Source organism: Microcebus murinus, chromosome 10 (genome assembly GCF_040939455.1).
Source record: "Microcebus murinus isolate Inina chromosome 10, M.murinus_Inina_mat1.0, whole genome shotgun sequence".
Classification (NCBI taxonomy): Eukaryota; Metazoa; Chordata; class Mammalia; order Primates; family Cheirogaleidae; genus Microcebus; species Microcebus murinus.
This window is the reverse complement of record NC_134113.1, coordinates 13842605-13859497: the sequence shown is the minus strand read 5'-3', so window position 1 is coordinate 13859497 and position 16893 is coordinate 13842605. Positions and strand designations below refer to the sequence as shown.

The 16893-nt window shown below is 44.6% G+C and overlaps 1 protein-coding gene across 5 annotated transcripts in view; it reads right to left on the bottom strand.

The window, feature by feature from the left end:
* The window catches only part of LARGE1 (LARGE xylosyl- and glucuronyltransferase 1), a 509251-nt gene that overhangs the window by 87064 nt on the left and 405294 nt on the right, over window positions 1–16893 (bottom strand). The gene's annotated exons all lie outside the window — the stretch shown is intronic.

Below are 16893 nucleotides of genomic sequence, written 5' to 3'. Positions count from 1 at the left end.
TTGTTTATCTTTACAGATAAAAATTAGCTCCTCTGTGACTTTATTCTGGGCACCACTTTGTCAATTTGCTTGGCAATTACTGACAAGCCATGGGGTCTGTCTCAGTGTTCCCGATGTCAACAGGGTCTTCTCTGGCCCACCCACAATCGGCACTTATCTCAGCTATGGTAAAGGCAAAGCCCACACTGGGCCTTTAAGATGAGCTTCAAAAGCATGTAAGAAACCAGCAATAAGAGGTTGGTTCCTTCTTTTTTTTTTTTTTTTTTTTTGTCAGTTTTTGTGGAGCGGGACCGAGGTGAATGGGAGGGAAATTCTCATTGTACAAATGCTTTTGTATCTTTAAAAGTGTTAAAACAACTAAAGGCATTACCCAGGCAAAAAAATTAATTAATTAAAATCTAAAAAGGAACGCACATTTTGACTTAGCTGAATGGCTCAGAAGTAGCTATCTACCACCAGGTCAGTTAGACTGTGCAAAAAAAAAAAAAAAAAAAAAAAAAACCCTCACAGAGCACAGAACATAGAAAGCCAAGAGAATTTCCCTGCAGGCCACTGCAGTTAATTTGGTGGATGGAATTGTAGCACCCATGGGTCCCCAAAGCAATCCTCTTCAGGATGCTTAGCTCAGCAGAATGGTCAGTGGAGAAAACTCCGGGCAGTTGAAAAATGATCTCAGCTGATACCTAGTACATGCATTTCTAAAATTGTAGGAAAGAAATAGATTTCCCCAAATTACACATAAATGTCAACTCTAAGACTTTTCACTTATTCCAGTTGTACCTATTTGAAGAAAAAGTATATTCACCATTTAGTGAAGGGTGTTTGCTCAGGTAGAGTTGAAATAAAAAAAAATAAAGTATATAAATGGTAATGAGAAGAATGGGATAATGCACAGAGATCTGAACTTGTAAGTCACAAGGGCAAACTACATCTCTTGCACATCTCCTTTGTGCTTTGTTAGGTTTTTTTTTTTTTTTGCATGTATCATTTTCTTTAACGATCTCAAGATGTCTAAAAGATAGATTTTGTCATCTTTATTTTATAGGTGAGAAAACTGAAGGGCTAAGTCAGACACTTGTCCAATTCACACTTCAAAAGTAGCTATGCCAGACTCAAACTCAGATCTGCCTGACTCCAAAGCAAGCGAATCACATGGACCCAGCGCTACTGCTCTGGAGCCATGGGGCTCAGGCCAAGGCTTCTTTTTTGACTCTGGGTTTCTCATCCCCTCTTGTGGTAGGCTGGTAATGTTTAAATACCAGCTCTCCTGGGGAAAAACAAAAACGTAGTATCTGCCAATTGCCATGGTGTAAGTACTCCCATCATGGCTAATTTCAAGCTAGCAATGTGATGACATTGAACAGTAAGTTGGGGAGAAAGGGACTCAACTGGCCCCCTCGAGCCAGTGCATGCTTATTCCAACTCATAGATGAAACTGTTCCCCAAATATGGAGACAGTTTTAGGAATGGTAACACTCACTACAAACATATCATTGCTTCTTTTGGGGAGAAGGGAAAAGAAACATTTACAAAGTTACAAACCCAGAGAGTACAGTGGTGTAAGTCACTGGTGACTGATTCAAGAAAATAGATTCCAGTCAAACATGTGAAAGAATTTCATTAAATCTTATTGCACAAAACTAGTTCTAATTAGGTTGGACGGATGCTCCAATACAGAGTAAAAATGGAGGGGGGATGCAAGCTGTAAATAAATGATCAAAGATAGTAAGGCACATTTTGAAGCCTCTAGAGAGGTCCGTGGTAGATCTATCAGGCTTTGGAGACGGAGCTGAGAACAGTTGCTTTTAAGTGGCGTTAAGACTTGGCGAGTCCCAAGTGGCAGATGTGATTCAGCATCATTTGTCAGGCTCCCTGAAAAGTGGGGATGTCTAAAATGACAGACTAAACGCAGAAATGCAAGACCATTCTCCCAGCTAGCCAACCTTTCCTTTTGTGTGATTTCAATTTAATTTTTAAAAATTATAAACTATTTCAAACCAACAGAAAATTACAAAAACCAATATAATGCCTACCACCCAGATGTAATAGATGCTAACTGATAGTCACATTTGCTGTTAAAAAAAAAATAAAATGTTACAGATAAATCAAAAGTTCCTCCATCTCATTCAACCTCATTTCTTCCTCCGAGGCAGCCAGTATCTTGTGGTGCTTGTGTTTCATTTCTGTGCATGTTTTTATATTTTTATTCTATACGTATTTAATGATAAATCTATGGTATTTTCACTGTGTTCTGTATTACATATTTCCTAAGCCAACTTGTCTTTTTACCCACTGGTATGTCTTTGAGATTCAACCATGTTAGTATTTCAGTATCTAGTTTATTCTCTGTAAGAACTTCATTCATTTGATAAATATACTATGATTTATTTTTGCATTCCCCTACCGAAGGACATTTTGGTTGTTTCCTAGAATGCTGCAACAAACACTTAATCACCATTCATGTTTCGCTGGGTACATGCTTGAGAGCTTAGCTAGGGTACAGCTTCCAGAGTTGGACAGGGATAGCTTTGTTGATGGTGCTGCTTGTCTCGAAACATCTTCGACTACTCCATCTTCCTTCCTCATAGTCAGGCCATTACTAAGTCTCAGGGATTCCACATTGGAAACAGCTTTTACATCTCTTCTTTTATTCATTCATTCAACAGTTATTTACTGAGCGCCGATCATGCATGAACTAATAGAAATAGACTTGTACTTCTTTTTCTTCCCTACTTTCCCCAATCGAATGGGCCTTCTTCAAAATATTAATTCAGCATATATTTACTGGTAGTGTAATATGCAATCTTTGCCAGGCCCTTTTATGGAAACACAATGATGAGCACATGTACAAGACACGCACTGCCATAATTCAACGTGAGGGCGGCAGACGCCGAGAACGTGCACTGCCTACGAAGGGAGTCCAGCGGGAGGCCTGAGCTGGCTGAGCTAGCATTTGGCTGGGCAGACAGGGGAGCAAGGAGCACCTGAGGAGAGAACAGGGACAGAGGCATGAAGGCAGGAGACAGCGTGGCAAGACTGGGTGGCAAGACAGCGTGGCAAGAAGTAGCGTGGTTTCGATCGAATGCTTTGGCAAATGCCAGGACCTGGGCCTGAACAGGAAAACAGGCAACGGATCAGAATAGCCTTGAATCTATGCAAAACAGGTGCTTTCCAACCATCTTCACGCCATTTTCCACACAGATGACCCATCGGGGTTAACAGAATAAGCTGCTTGTGGCTGGAAGGGCTGATCCAGGGGTTCCGGCTGCCCCAGGCCCAATGCAAGTGCCCCCGTGGTTGAGGGGATGACTATTTTGGCACATGTCACCCATGTGTGGCACACTGTTGGGAAGCCAGAGAAGGATTTTGAGTAAGAGACTGAACATGGCTGAATCTCTCTTAGAAAATCCAACCTCCAATGTTGCAACATCATGCCATTTCACATGATCAAAGGCCCCTGGCGTCTCAGGGAAGTCTACAGAACACGCTACAACCCTTGCTTGTGGCCAGACCTTGCTGCAATTTAATTTCTCCCTTTTAACGGTACCGTTCCTTCCAGCAAAACCAGCACGCTGGCACCCTGCCACGAGGCCCCTCGCCCTCTGCCTCTGCAAACTCAATGTGCCAATACTCAGGCTGGTTTTCTCTTCAGAATCCCGGAAAATTTACTAAACATACCACTCTCTGTTTCCCGACTCAACCAAGATGCGGAATCCAAAACAAACAGAAAAATTCATGAGCAAACATGTCACAAAGCTTACAAATTTCACTTACAGCACCCTGGGTCTCCTCTCATCTCACAACATTTTTAGAAAGGAGGCAGGTGGGGCACGATCGTTGGTTTTGTAGCGACGTGGGAAGGGGGTCGCTCTCCCAATGTCACGGTGCCGGCAAGCGCTTCCTACTGCCTGTCTGGGGAAGGGTCTTTATTCAGAGGTCCTCAAACTTTTTAAATAGGGGGTGGGTTCACCGTCCCTCAGACCGTTGGAGGGCCGGACTATAGTTTTAAAAAAATTATGAACAAATTCCTATGCACACTGCACATATCTTATTTTGAAGTAAAAGAACAAACGGGTAAAAACACCCGCATGTGGCCCGCGGGCCGTACTTTGAGGACGCCTGTTAGAATATCAAAATCAATGAAGACCCTGGGCTCCCCGGGCCAGCAGCGCCCATGGACGGCTTTTCTTCACATCTTGACATTTTAAAAGACTGTGTTTCCTGCTGAACGTAAACGCCGAACGTGTGCTTGGCCAACATACGCCCACACGAGTGCATGGGAATCCGGGCTCCCAGGCCCCACAGCCAGGCCACACGCCAGCTACCACGGACACGCCAACAAGACTATTGATTGGGGACCCGGCCTGCCTTTATTCATGGGTCCTGCATTTAAAAGTTCATTTTTCTACAATTCATTTTAGAGAATGTTTTTGGAGAACCTGTTATGGTGCCAGTCATTGGGCTAACTGGGGATTGAGCAGTGTGTAGAACGAGGTCCTTGTCCTCAGGCAGAAAGGGCTGCTAGGGAGAGGGGATGGGTAAAGGAGAACATGCAAAGCACTGTGATAAATAGGAGATGGGAAAGACCCTGGGGACAGGGAAACCGGCTGTGGTCTGGGGAGAAGAATTAGGGAAAAGTTTAGGCCCAGCCAGAAGGCTTCTCCCTTCAGGGCAGGAGTTTCAAAGGAACGGGCTGCGGCATGTCTAGAAGGCAGCAAACACTTTCCTCCAGATCTAAGAGCAGAACTTGAAAGGTAATGACTCATTCCCCTCTCCTACCCCCTCCAAAAAAAAATTAAAAGGAGGATGCATAAAGTTGTCTAGCTTGGATGAAAACATTTGTCTTTGCTCATACATCTATAATTAACCACAGGTTATTCATATAATAAATATCCTCACATTCTCAGAATGACACAGCAGAATCAATTATGAGAACACAGGTATTTTTTGTAGCTACCCCAGAAGAAAACGCTGTATGTTAAGAAAACCCCAATAAAAATGAGACTAGTGGATTTGGAAAACACAGTCCTGGGTTTGAGACCTGATATCCTTCCTCACTACCACTATGACTCCTGAAAAGGTCACTGGACTCCGACCCTCAGTTCCTTATTTGTATAATAATACAATGACAATCTCACATGAACTCCAAGATGATTCTCATGAATAAAAAAGTATGCCTTTGAAGGTGTCGAGTATAGTAGGAAGAGTACCCATTAATGCTGAAGGGAGAAATGTTAGTCGATAATGTTCACACCTAGTAAATCCTTTACTATCCTGAATTCACTGATCATTCAAATAATCTTCAAAATCCCCTTGTGTGTGTTGAATGTATCGGATGCTTGAAATACCTTCAATATTTTGAAATATTTCCAGGCCCACAGCCTTCTCGGTCTTCTGACAATAGTCAGCTTATGGTGTCACGACCACCATGTTTAGGAGAACCCTTGGGGTTATTCCAAGTGGCAGCTAAGAAATACAGCCCCGGAAAGAAAATAATAATAAAGGAAAGAAAATCCACCATCTGGAAAAATTATGTGCATAAATCGTGTTCTTAAGCAGCTAAGGAGTCTGTTTAGGATGTTAAATAAAATCACATTAATATAAGCAGATAAGAGAATCTGCCTGTTTCTTCTGAGGCTAGGAGTTTTCACTCCAGTCATAAAAGAATTGAAAAACAACATTTCCAAGGGAAACAGAACTCTCTTTATTGACCTCACTTCTACGGTGCTGGGGAGGTATCCCAACTAATGGTTGTAAAGGGCTTTCAGACTATGGAGTGGTACATAAAAGCTTAATAAATAACAGTTGCAGAAACTATACATTTCCTCATTAAGGTGCCTAATTATCACTCACTGAACCTGCATAATTCCCACTGGAATGAATACAAATTATGTGTATGCATGCAAAGTGGAAACAGGCTTTTTAAGTGAATACTGGTTACAATAACGAAAATGGCTCCATCTGAAATTGGACCTTTTCAAGCTGGAATGACACAGATTTGGCTTTGGAATGCACGTCCCAAGTCAGATTTTGACACTGCTTTTCTGCTGTCACGAGGAAGGTAGTGCCAAAAGGGCTTGACTTTGGCCTTCGCCTGGCATTCGCTGCTGGCAGATCCGCCCATTTCCAGCCTTGTAGTTGGGGTCTGGGAGCGCAGAGCGAGCCCTTTGCCCCGCAGGGCTCCGCACAGAGACTGTGACTTACACTCGACAGGGACTGTCAGTGGCGCTGGCCGGGCTGCAGGTGACCCGCAGGGCTTTACCTACAGCTGCTGTGCCGGGAGCAGGAGACACCAGTGCTAAATAAGTAAATGAATGAATAAATTAAAAATCAAAGGATTCTCTCATGAACATCTGGTCCAGGGGCAGGGCGTTTCATCTGCGGATCAGAGGGCAATGTTTCTTTTTCCCAGATGGAATATGATGGACTATGTAGCCAAGATGGCAAGAAAAGAAAAGCAGATGTCTATGCAGACAGGAAAGTGAGAATAACGTTTTTTTAAAGCCAGATATTGCTTTTTGCCAGTGCAACTACAAAAGAAAGAATAGGCTAAAAATGGTGACAATGATTATGCTACCTACTATTTATCAAGTCACTGCTGTATACTAGCGACAAAGTACTTAGATGACCTTCAATTCTTACGGCAAACCTGCAAGGCAGATGGAGTTATCCCCATTTTACAGGTGAAGAAACTAAGGCTCACATGTGGCGAGAGAGTGGCAAAATTAATTTCACTCTTTGACTTCCAACCACGTGACCTTTCAAGCATGCCGTGTGTGTGTGTGTGTGTGTGTGTGTTTGCATGTGTGTCCATCTCCATGCAGTGCGTCTGCATACATGCCCATAACTAAACAAGGTGGGGCATAGTTGAATTGGCCTACAGCCAAAACAAAACAGCAGCTCCTGGAGGAGCAGTGAGTAAATGTTTGAAGGACTTTGAGAAGACCACAGGTCATAACCAGATTGCCTCTGTAAAACCCTCGGAAGATGCCAAGCATCATAAAGGCCAGGCAAGGCAGGGCTTCCCTGGGGACCATCCTGTGTGAAACTGGAGCAGCAGACCTAGGGTAGGGCCTGATCCGGGATAAGTGACCATGGGTCACTGGGGTGGGGGTGGGGCTTTGGGGGAGAGGGGCAAGAAACATTCAAAGCAGGACCCTGTTCCAAAGCTAACTTATGTCAACCTGCCCTCCCGCAGGTTAGGGAGATTTGCTTCTTTCTTCATCTGAACCTACCCAACTAAATGCACAGCATGTATAGGAGTCCCTCTGGCAGGCAACCCCCCCTCCCCCTTGAAATGCTCTCAGCAAAGGGGATGGCTAAGCTTGTGTTAGGAAGCCTGCTGTTTAAGAGGAGGTCCTGCCACTGTTCTCTCCATCCCTCTCTTCCTCCCTGTGCTCACTTTTATTCTCTAGCCAAGCTAAAGAATATGGCTAGAATTGGCTTGGGCACTTTCGACCACATGCCTCCTTGATTCAGCAGGAGAAACTGAATCCAAAGTGGCTACATGACTCCTACAGACCAGGTTCAGAGAAGGGTTCAGATTAAACCTTTTATTCTCAAACTCAGTGTTTCCCCCAGTGTATTGTGGCATTCTTGTAGGATGTGTGGGAGCATTCCAGTAGATATGGGAACATTCCAGTAGGTATGGAAAGCAAAATTAAACAAATGTAGAAGATGGGTTAAATAAAGTGAAACAACACTTGGAACATCAACGTGCATGGGAAATCTTATAGGGGGTCACATCACCCCACCTTTTCAGAACTGCTGCCCCCTCTGCATGCGGAATCTGGTAGGATAGCACTGCTACCTTCACTCTGAGTCCGCACTGCTTTTGCCTGCATTCCTCAGCTCCCCGCTCCACCTGCACTGCAAAGGCCACTACGTGAAAATGAAGATTTGTCCCTTAGTCCTTTACTGGTTCTGTGGCTTTGCTGGTTTGAACCAGAGAAACCCGACGTGGGCACTGAGGGGTGCTCGGCAAGGGCCCTGGGGTGCATGCGACTCTCATCTGGGAACGTTTATGAAAATGACCCTCACGATCACGACTTTCCTCCCTTCTGCTTTGAAGTGAGAGAGCTGTCTTCTTACGCACGACCCAACAGAAGGCGAGTTTATTAAAAACCACTTAATTTAAAATCCCCTGCTGATTTTACCTGGAACTCACTTTTGATCATATAAATTAAAAGGTGCCGTAGTCTAGTTTTCGCTGTTTTAAATTTTTTCTTCCTAAAAGCTGTTTGCCAGAGAGAGAGAGAGAGAAAGAGAGAGAGGATGGAACTCCTTCTACCTCCTAAAGCTCTGACTTTTTTTACTGGGTTTTTTGCAAGCGTGGATGGGTTGAAGTACAAAGGGCTGCTCAAACCTCATGCATGGATGGTGGTTATTCACGTATTCATTCATTCATTCAATAAATAATGTTTGAGCAACTTCTATGTTTCAGGCACAACGTATAGGGAGAGAGAAAGAACACGCCCTACTCAACAGAGTGTGGAGGTGTCCCATGTGCTCAAAGAGCGAGGCATGTTCTAGGCAGACAGGGTGGGCTCCCAAAGGAGGGTGTGGTGGGTGTCATGTCATGGGAAGTGGAACAGCACTGCATACTTCCTCTTCATCTCCCGGACAGGATTCATCTGGCCATGGTTGTGATAGGACTAAGAACACGAAGGGTTTGGTGGCTGGAAAACACTTTTTAACCTAGACTTGCAGATTCTTTTATTTATTTATTTTTTGCAAACTTTTATTTTAAGCAAACTTTTAATTGAAGTATAATAGTGCACAGATCATAAGTGTATAGCTTAATGAATTTTCACCAACCAAACTCACCCTTGTAATGAGAATCCAGGCCAAGAAAAAGAACACCACTAACAGGCCAGAATCCCCCTTTTTTAGTTAAACATATACATACCCACAATCCTTGCTTTTGCACCACTGTGCAGTTTTATCCATTTCTGAACTTTATGTAAATTGAATCACACAGTATGTACCCTTTCTGGGACTGGTCTTTCGGCTCCATATTAGTTTGTGAAATCCTTCCATATTAGTGCATGTGGTTGTAGTTTGTTCATCTTAATGCTGTGTCATCTATAATGCAAATGTACCTTATTCCATTTTTCCATTATATTGCTGATGGCCATTTGGGTTGTTTCCAATTTTGAAAGCTATTATAAACATTCTCAACCACGTCTTCTGATGTCATATGTATGGCCACATTAGGTGTGCCTATCCTCAGGTTAAGCAGATACTGCAAAATGGTCCTTGAGAGTCCAATTGCTCTATGGTCACACTGAAAACTGGTTTTGTCTGACTTTTTGCATTTTAGACCTCCTAGTAAAGGTCTAAACTTTGTGTAGTGGTATAACCATATGGATTTTAATTTGCATTTTTTATGACTAATGAAGCTCACAGCCTTTTTATGTGTTAATTGCCCTTCGGGTATCCTCTTTTGAGAAGTGCCTGTTCTTATGCTCAGTTTTCTATTGGGTTGTCTTTTTCTTACTGGTTTTGTAGGAGTTCCTCATATATTTTTCTGATCACTTTTAAAGCAAAGGAATGTGGGTCCCAAAGCCGATTGGAGACAAGCGACATTTGGCTTTGTGCCTACAACAACAGAGACTTTTCAAAGTGTCACCCACTTTTTCAGCTGCGTGACACCTGCTGTCCACTTTGCTAGTCTTCTTAGAAATCAAAGAATATTAAGCAAAAAACCAACCAAGCAAAAACCTCAAAGAAGGTTATCAAATCCATCTCCTCTATCCCTACTGCCCTGAAGAAACTGAGGCTCAAAGCAAAACAACTAACACAAAGTAAAGAAAGGACAAGCATCCAAGTCCCTGAGAATCCCACCTTTCCTCCAGTAAAGTAAAAAAGTAGAAGTTTCCTACTTCTTTCCAACTCCAACTCTCCGCTTCTCTCTATCAATCTGTCCAAACTCATCTCAGCTTTCCTTAGTGCTCTTAGACTCATCTGACAAAGCAGAGGGGTCATTCCTGGCCAACCCCACACACCTGAGAAGATTCCACAAGTAGTGCCTTTTAACCAGAGAGCGCTCTGCAAATAAAAAGTTGAGGAAAAGTGTTGTTATGGGTTCAATTATGTCTCCCCAAAAAGGTATGTTCAAGTCCTCAATATCTGCGAATGTGACCTTATTTGGAAATAAGGTGTATGCAGTTGTAATCAAGTTAAGATGAGGTCATACTGCATTAGGGTGGACCCCAATTCATTGGCTGGTGTCCTTATAAGAAGAGGGGACAAAGACAGACACAAAAGGAAGAGGGCTGTGTGACACGCTGCTGCAAGCCAAGGACTGCCTGGGCTACCGGAAATGGAAGAGGCGAGGAAGGATCTCCCCCAGGGGCTCCAGAGAGAGCACGGTCTGGCCAACACCTTAACTTGGACTTCCGGCCTTTAGAGCTCAGAGTAATAAATTTCTGTCTTACGCCAGCCACTTGGTTTGTGGTATTTTGTTATAGCAGTCCCGGAAAAGCAATTATTGTCATTTTCCGGATTTGGACAGATTTTCAGCTAATCATTAAATCACAGAAGGCAAGTAATTCTGTCCATTTAGACAGTAGGTGATAAGAAAAACCCAAGGCAGAAATTATGTTCACTGATCCATGTTTCTGTCTCTCCTCCCACCCAGAAAATCCACCAGGAGGTCAAGTCTCTTACAGGATCTGCTCTGAGCCAAGTCGGTCCTTCCCAGCCAGTCCATCAGACAGCGAGAGATAACAGATACTGAACAAACACATTCCAGCTGCGCCCAGACCACCATAGTTAAGGTGGTTATTAAAGACTCTCTAGCCTATCTCAGGAAAGAGAAAATATTTTCTACAGCTGTAAGAGGGAATAATATAGAGAGTCATACCAAGATACTGGCCTTAAAATTGCCACTGAATAAAACGGAGCACAGTGCAATCCTTGGAAAAACCGAGGGCAGATGCAAAAGCCCAGGACAGCACTGCACAGCCCCCTGGGGTGGCGGAGGGCGAGAGACTCTGACACCCCATGGACTACACACTAGCTATTGAAAAATGCCTACAACTCTTTGAACAGAAGTCAGATCTGCTGACCGGGTTGTTGGCATGGAGATTTTAATTTTTTTTACAAATAATGAGCCTGCCTCTTCTCCCAGTCTGGCTAGATGCTTCGCTGCACAAGATGATGTCTCATTTGCCTCCTGAGAAGGGGGAGGTGGCTTGGATGGCCGAGCAGTTCTGACCAGGTGCTCGTGCGCTAGCGCCGGCCGGGACGTGGCGCTAATAATGAACTGCTACAAGGGCAAGAAGCTTCCTACAACTTCCACCTTGAAGCGAGCTCGCGTGGAAGAGCACAACAGGGCGTCACCTTCATTATCCACTTGCCCACGAGCTCAAAGAAAGAGCAGGCACTGGGGACACCTTCAGGGAAGCATGCAGAGGTTACAGCTGCCTTCTGTGCTTTTCGCCCTGTTTATGGGATGGAAAGAGCGCCTCTTCCGTGCCAGGTATGCACAAGCGTCATGTTGTCCATGCTCTGCCCTCCTCTGTTCCCGGGACACTCATTCCTACGTAGCAAATCACTTGGGATCCTTCATGGCTGACTCCTGGTTGTAAACTTCAGCAACAAACTGGAGGGTGGGAGGAGAGGGCAGGCACCCCTCCTCTGTGCCCTCTTGAGTGGGGACAATGTTTCCAACAAAGGCTGTGTCCCCTCCTGGTCCAGCTTCTGTAGGGCAGCCGTCTCATGGCCCGGGCCCCCAAGAAGTTATGGCGCCATTATCTTCCATTTGTATCTTGAATGTGATACGTGATATTGAATGTGATATTCACATTCAACTGATCAGAGTTACGTGGCCACTGGAGCTGACTCGCCCTTCTTGGGAGGCAAATGAGACATCATCTCGGGCAGTGAAGCATCTAGCCAGCCTGGTAGGGAGAGGCAGGCTCATCATTTGTAAAAAACTAAAACGTCCAAGCCAACAAACACTGGTTAATTCTAGATCTGCTACTTATTTTCCATATAACCTGGGACACGCTAGCTAATTTCTTTGAACTTCTCTTTCCTAGTCTGTAAAATAGTTACGATGATGATATTATGGTTTTCATTCAACCTCAACAAAGTAAGTAGGTTAGACATGTAGTGTGTGCTGTGATGATGAATATGAGGAAGAGAGGGGAGATGGGAGATCTTGGGTGATTGGACGTGCTTAAGTTTTAACGGGTGGTCAGCAAAGGCTTTTTTGAGATGGTGACATCTAAGAGCAGACCTGCAGGAGATGAGTAGCATGCCAAGCTGGTAAAGGGGGAAGAACTCAGGCAGAACTAGCCCCAAGTGCAAAGGCCCTGCATGGGCTGATGTGCTAGAGCAATGCAAGCAGTGCCTGCCTTCTAGGCTGTTGTGAAAGTTAAAAAAAGATAATAATCCATTTGGAATACCACAGTCGTAACCAGTGTTCCATAAATGTTAGCTAGGACTATTAACGTTATCTTCCTGGGCACATGAACGCCCCTGCCTACTGGAAAGTGACTCTAGCAGCCGTAGGCCCCTTTGGGCTCTGAACCTACACTAATGAAGGAGCCTATCTGCTCTTCACCAGCTAGATGTGGGCAAACCCACATCCTGCTCACGGGAGAGGATTTCCTAGAAATTGGATTGGGATTGGAAATTGGGGCGCACATTGAGTGCTGGGGAGAAAGAAGGGAGAACTAAAGCCAGCTTTGCTGTGGTGTCAATCTTTGAAAAAGACTGTGCAGAATTACCCTGGTGTGAGCTTTCAGGCAAGAGTGATAAATGTGCTTTCCAGTAACCTTACCAGTTGTGAATAACTCCAAAGTAAGGGGAAGTGGAGTCAAACTGCACCGTCCTTTTAAGGATCTATTTAATGCAGGGTGAACTTTCTCTCTAGAAAGGAATTTTGCTTCTGTTAGGTGTGGGGGAGGGGAGGCGTGGTGACAGCTATACTGAGCAACTACCCAAGGTGGTTTAGTCCACAGGACCACCCAGAAGCACACGGGGGATGCACTCCGGTGGGTGGGTGGGGAACAGAGAATAAAGGAGTCTGCTGCCTCCTCATGTTGGCTTTTAAGCTTCACCCTAATCTACGCTTCCTTCATATTTTTCTCCTCTTGTAACTGGATCCCTTCAAAGCCAATTATGGAACTCTTTAGAATACCAGACTTCTGAGCTCTATCTAATTCAGCTAAATATAATTTTCTACTTTTCTGGTACTTGCATTTGCTCTTTCTTCCTCATTCCCTCATTTACCCTCTGTTCTCCCTCCTCCTCCTCCTCCTCCTCCTCCTTGCTGGTCTTCCCTTCTGGAAGCCTTCCTGGGCCCTTCCAGCAGGGCACACAAACTCAAAGAATGTATACAAGTTTGTAGTTTGTGCTGGATGAATGGGGCTGGGGTGGGGCCCTAGCTAGCCCCTGCCTTCAGCCAGGACCAACTGGGCCATGTAGTCAAAAACCAGCCTTCTTTGAAGTGACTGCCTTTCTCCTACTCACAGCAAAAAATGTCAGAAACTTTGCTCTCTGGAGGCTCTCTCTAGCCTAACTCCCAGCCCACTTGCCACCTCTGGGCCAAAGCAGAGGGTGCTGGAAAGAGCTCAGGCTTGGTGTCAGAGAGACCTGGGTCTGAATCTGTTCTCAGACGCTTCCTGGTGTGAGACACTGCAACACTGACTTAACCTCTCTGTGTCTCTGTTCTCAATCTGTGAAATGGGGGCAACGATACAGTCCTTTTCCCCAAAGCGGGTTTCTCTTAGGGAACATTCCACTCTGGGCAGACTGACTTCTGTCGATCTTGCTCTCAAATACAAGATTTTTAACTTTAAATCATACCAAGACCGGTTGGGGATAATTTCCCAAAAAGAGAGGCAATGGGGAAGTAAGGGAAAGTGGCAGGTGGGGCGGGAACAGCCCTCTTTCCCAGCTCCACGTCCCAGGGTCCCACCCGCCCAATGTGTCCCAGGGAGCCACAGGGGCCCCGGGGGGGGGGGGGGGCAGGAGATGCAGTGGACGTTTCTCCGAGAAACAGTGATTATAAAGGTACCAAGACTCTTTTTCATCCGAACCATCTAAGTCTCAGCCAGAACATTGAATTAGCAGCATGTAACTCAGAGTCGACAATCAAATGAATATTTGGTGAGAGGGCCCGCTATGAGGGGTGGATGGGGAAATGCCTCTTAGTTATGCATATCAAATAAAAAGCAAAGCACATTAATAAATAGCTCATTGAAATGCTGTAAAGCTGCTATCAAATAAGGAATAACAAATACGAAATTAATTGTGCCATATTCATCATTATTAATGTTCAGAAGATCACTGATATTCCCAGCCAGGTGCTGCCTTTGCCAGAGTGTCACAGAACAAAATCCAAACTGCACATCATCACATGGAAGCCCTCACCTACCCCCCAGTCTCAACTCAAGTTACTCCCCCACCTGAAAGTCAGTTCCAAAACAGGCCAAGCTGGTGCTCACATCAGGGCTGTAGCGTCCCTGTCCCCTGGCCAGGTGCATGGATGGCTTCATGCCACTCTTCAGGTCTGGGCTAAAACGTCACCTCCTCAGAGAGGTCTTACCCTATAATCATCAGTTACAGAATCCTGGTTAATCACTTTAGGGAGTAATCAACACTGCAACATGCGAATCCTTCCCTCCTTGCCCCTGCTCCCAGGTGGGGAGTGATGGTTTCAACAGACCGCATACATAAGGCACTACAGGGGTATAAGCCTTCTGCAGTCAACACAGAAAGCTCTGTGTTCTACTCTTGGCTTTGCTGCCATCTAACAGATTTTGAATAACTTGTGTGATCCTCCTTACCAAGGATGCAGCGAGAATTAAGTGAGATAAAGCAGGAGAAACACTTAGCACAGGGCCTGGTGCGGAGTAAATGCTCAGTGAGAGTTAGTTGGTGATACCAGTACAACACTGGGCCCCTGACACATGGCAAGGAATTCTCCTCTTGCCATTCGTGAAGATGGATGGTCCCTTTTTACTCATTTGTGGTCATGTTAACGCATTAGATGAAATGAAGACCATTAAAGATCAGTGTAAGGAATCTTTGGAAAGATTAATACTTGTGGTGGGAACGAACTGCCATTACCCTTACACATGGATTTCCTTCACCTTACCCAGTCACTCTAAAATAAATCCAAAGAACTTTGAAACCAGGCTGAAGAAATAAGTGCTTGCTATGAGCAGGTGTGGATTCATTATAAGGGAGGTCTGATGATAGTTTCTCATCAGGTCTCCAGAAAGCAAGTGAGGAGCAGCTCCTAATCATCGCCCTCACGACCGCAGTTCTCTCCCCCAAGCCGGCACCCTGGACCTGCCTGGCCACAGCCCTTCCACCTGCAGGTCTTCCCTCCCCACTCTGTTCAAAATCCACTCATCCATTTCCCTAGAGACCCATCCCATGAAGCTGCTCCTTAAATGTTGATTCCTGCCACCATGCCAGATTGGCATCTTGGAATTTTTCTCCTCTTCTCTCCATCTCAAGACTCTGCCAGGATTTCCTGCTTGCTACCACACCAACAGGACAGATTTCTAAGAGGCCTGTGCGTTGAAACATCAGTGTTCCATCTTAAATGCACACATATTTACTCAGTTTTTCTGTCCTTTTTGGGGTTGCAGAGGTGTCTGGCACACCTTAAACCCCACTCAGTGTTAACCATAGTCCTCTGCAATAGGTTTTCCCATTACCTGGATCATTAGGTACGGGCACAGGCACGGAGCAGGTGGGGTGCCCAAGGTCATGTGATGGTACATGGAGGAGCAGAATCTGGGCCACATACTGACTGTCTGATCCTTTAGCTCAAACATGTGACAACTACATGGGTTATGAGGAGGACTGAACGTGATTTTCACAAATATTTATTGAACTTCTACCATATGCTGTAGGATAAAGGGTAGAACAAGAGTGAGAAGGCTCTGCTTTTATAGACACACACACACACACATATATATAACATATATACACAAACACACATATATATATGTGTGTGTGTGTATGTGTCACATTCCCTCTCCCTTATCTTTTATGCATATCTTACTGGTTGAGAGTTGAATTAGGCCTCATGCAATTTTGTCCTTCATTCAGGGCCTAGATAAGAAATTATATTTGTATATTAATATAATTAAGATAGGTGACGGTCACCAATATTTACTGGGCATTGATACTAGTTCTGGATCATTGGGGTTTATGTTCTATTTACAACAGCTTATTTAATCCTCCTAACAGCCAATTAAGAATGTGTCGTTATTCCCACTTAACCAGATGTGGAAGACTAACTGGCATAGGCAAGATCCTAACCCAAGGCTGCTAGACCTCCCAGACCATGCTGTTTCTGCTGTGCTGTAAACCGTGGTCAGCAAACTGTTTCACTAAAGGGCCAGAAAGTATGTATTTTTGGCTTCGGGAGCCAAACTGTCTCTGTTGCAACTACTCAATTTGTGCCGCTGTAGCCTGAAAGCAGCTGCCAACCTCTCTGAAAGAAGTTTGTTTGGGAACAGAGCGTTGCAACAGGAATATAAAAACTCAGTGTATATTTGGGGAGGCAAAGGAAGACAAAGGTTTATAAAGGAAAAAATGAAGAGGATAACTTAATTGTTTTGAAATAATTATCCTTGGCTACAAAGATCAATAACAAGGGTGACGCCAGTCTGAGGTCCGCGACAGGCAGTCTCTGGGCGGAGGTGTCCTTGCAGAAGTATCTTTTGTGTAAGGTCGCGATGGCCTTTGTACAAGGCTGTGGTTTTGTATAGTCTTTCCATTATCAGGCTTACAAGTGAGAGAACCCTCTCTTTATGGCCTTCCCTGGCTCTGTTGGGGTTTTCTTAACATTAGTGACTCCATTTTTTTTTTTTCTTTTTTGAGACAGAGTCTTGTTCTGTCACCCAGGCTAGAGTG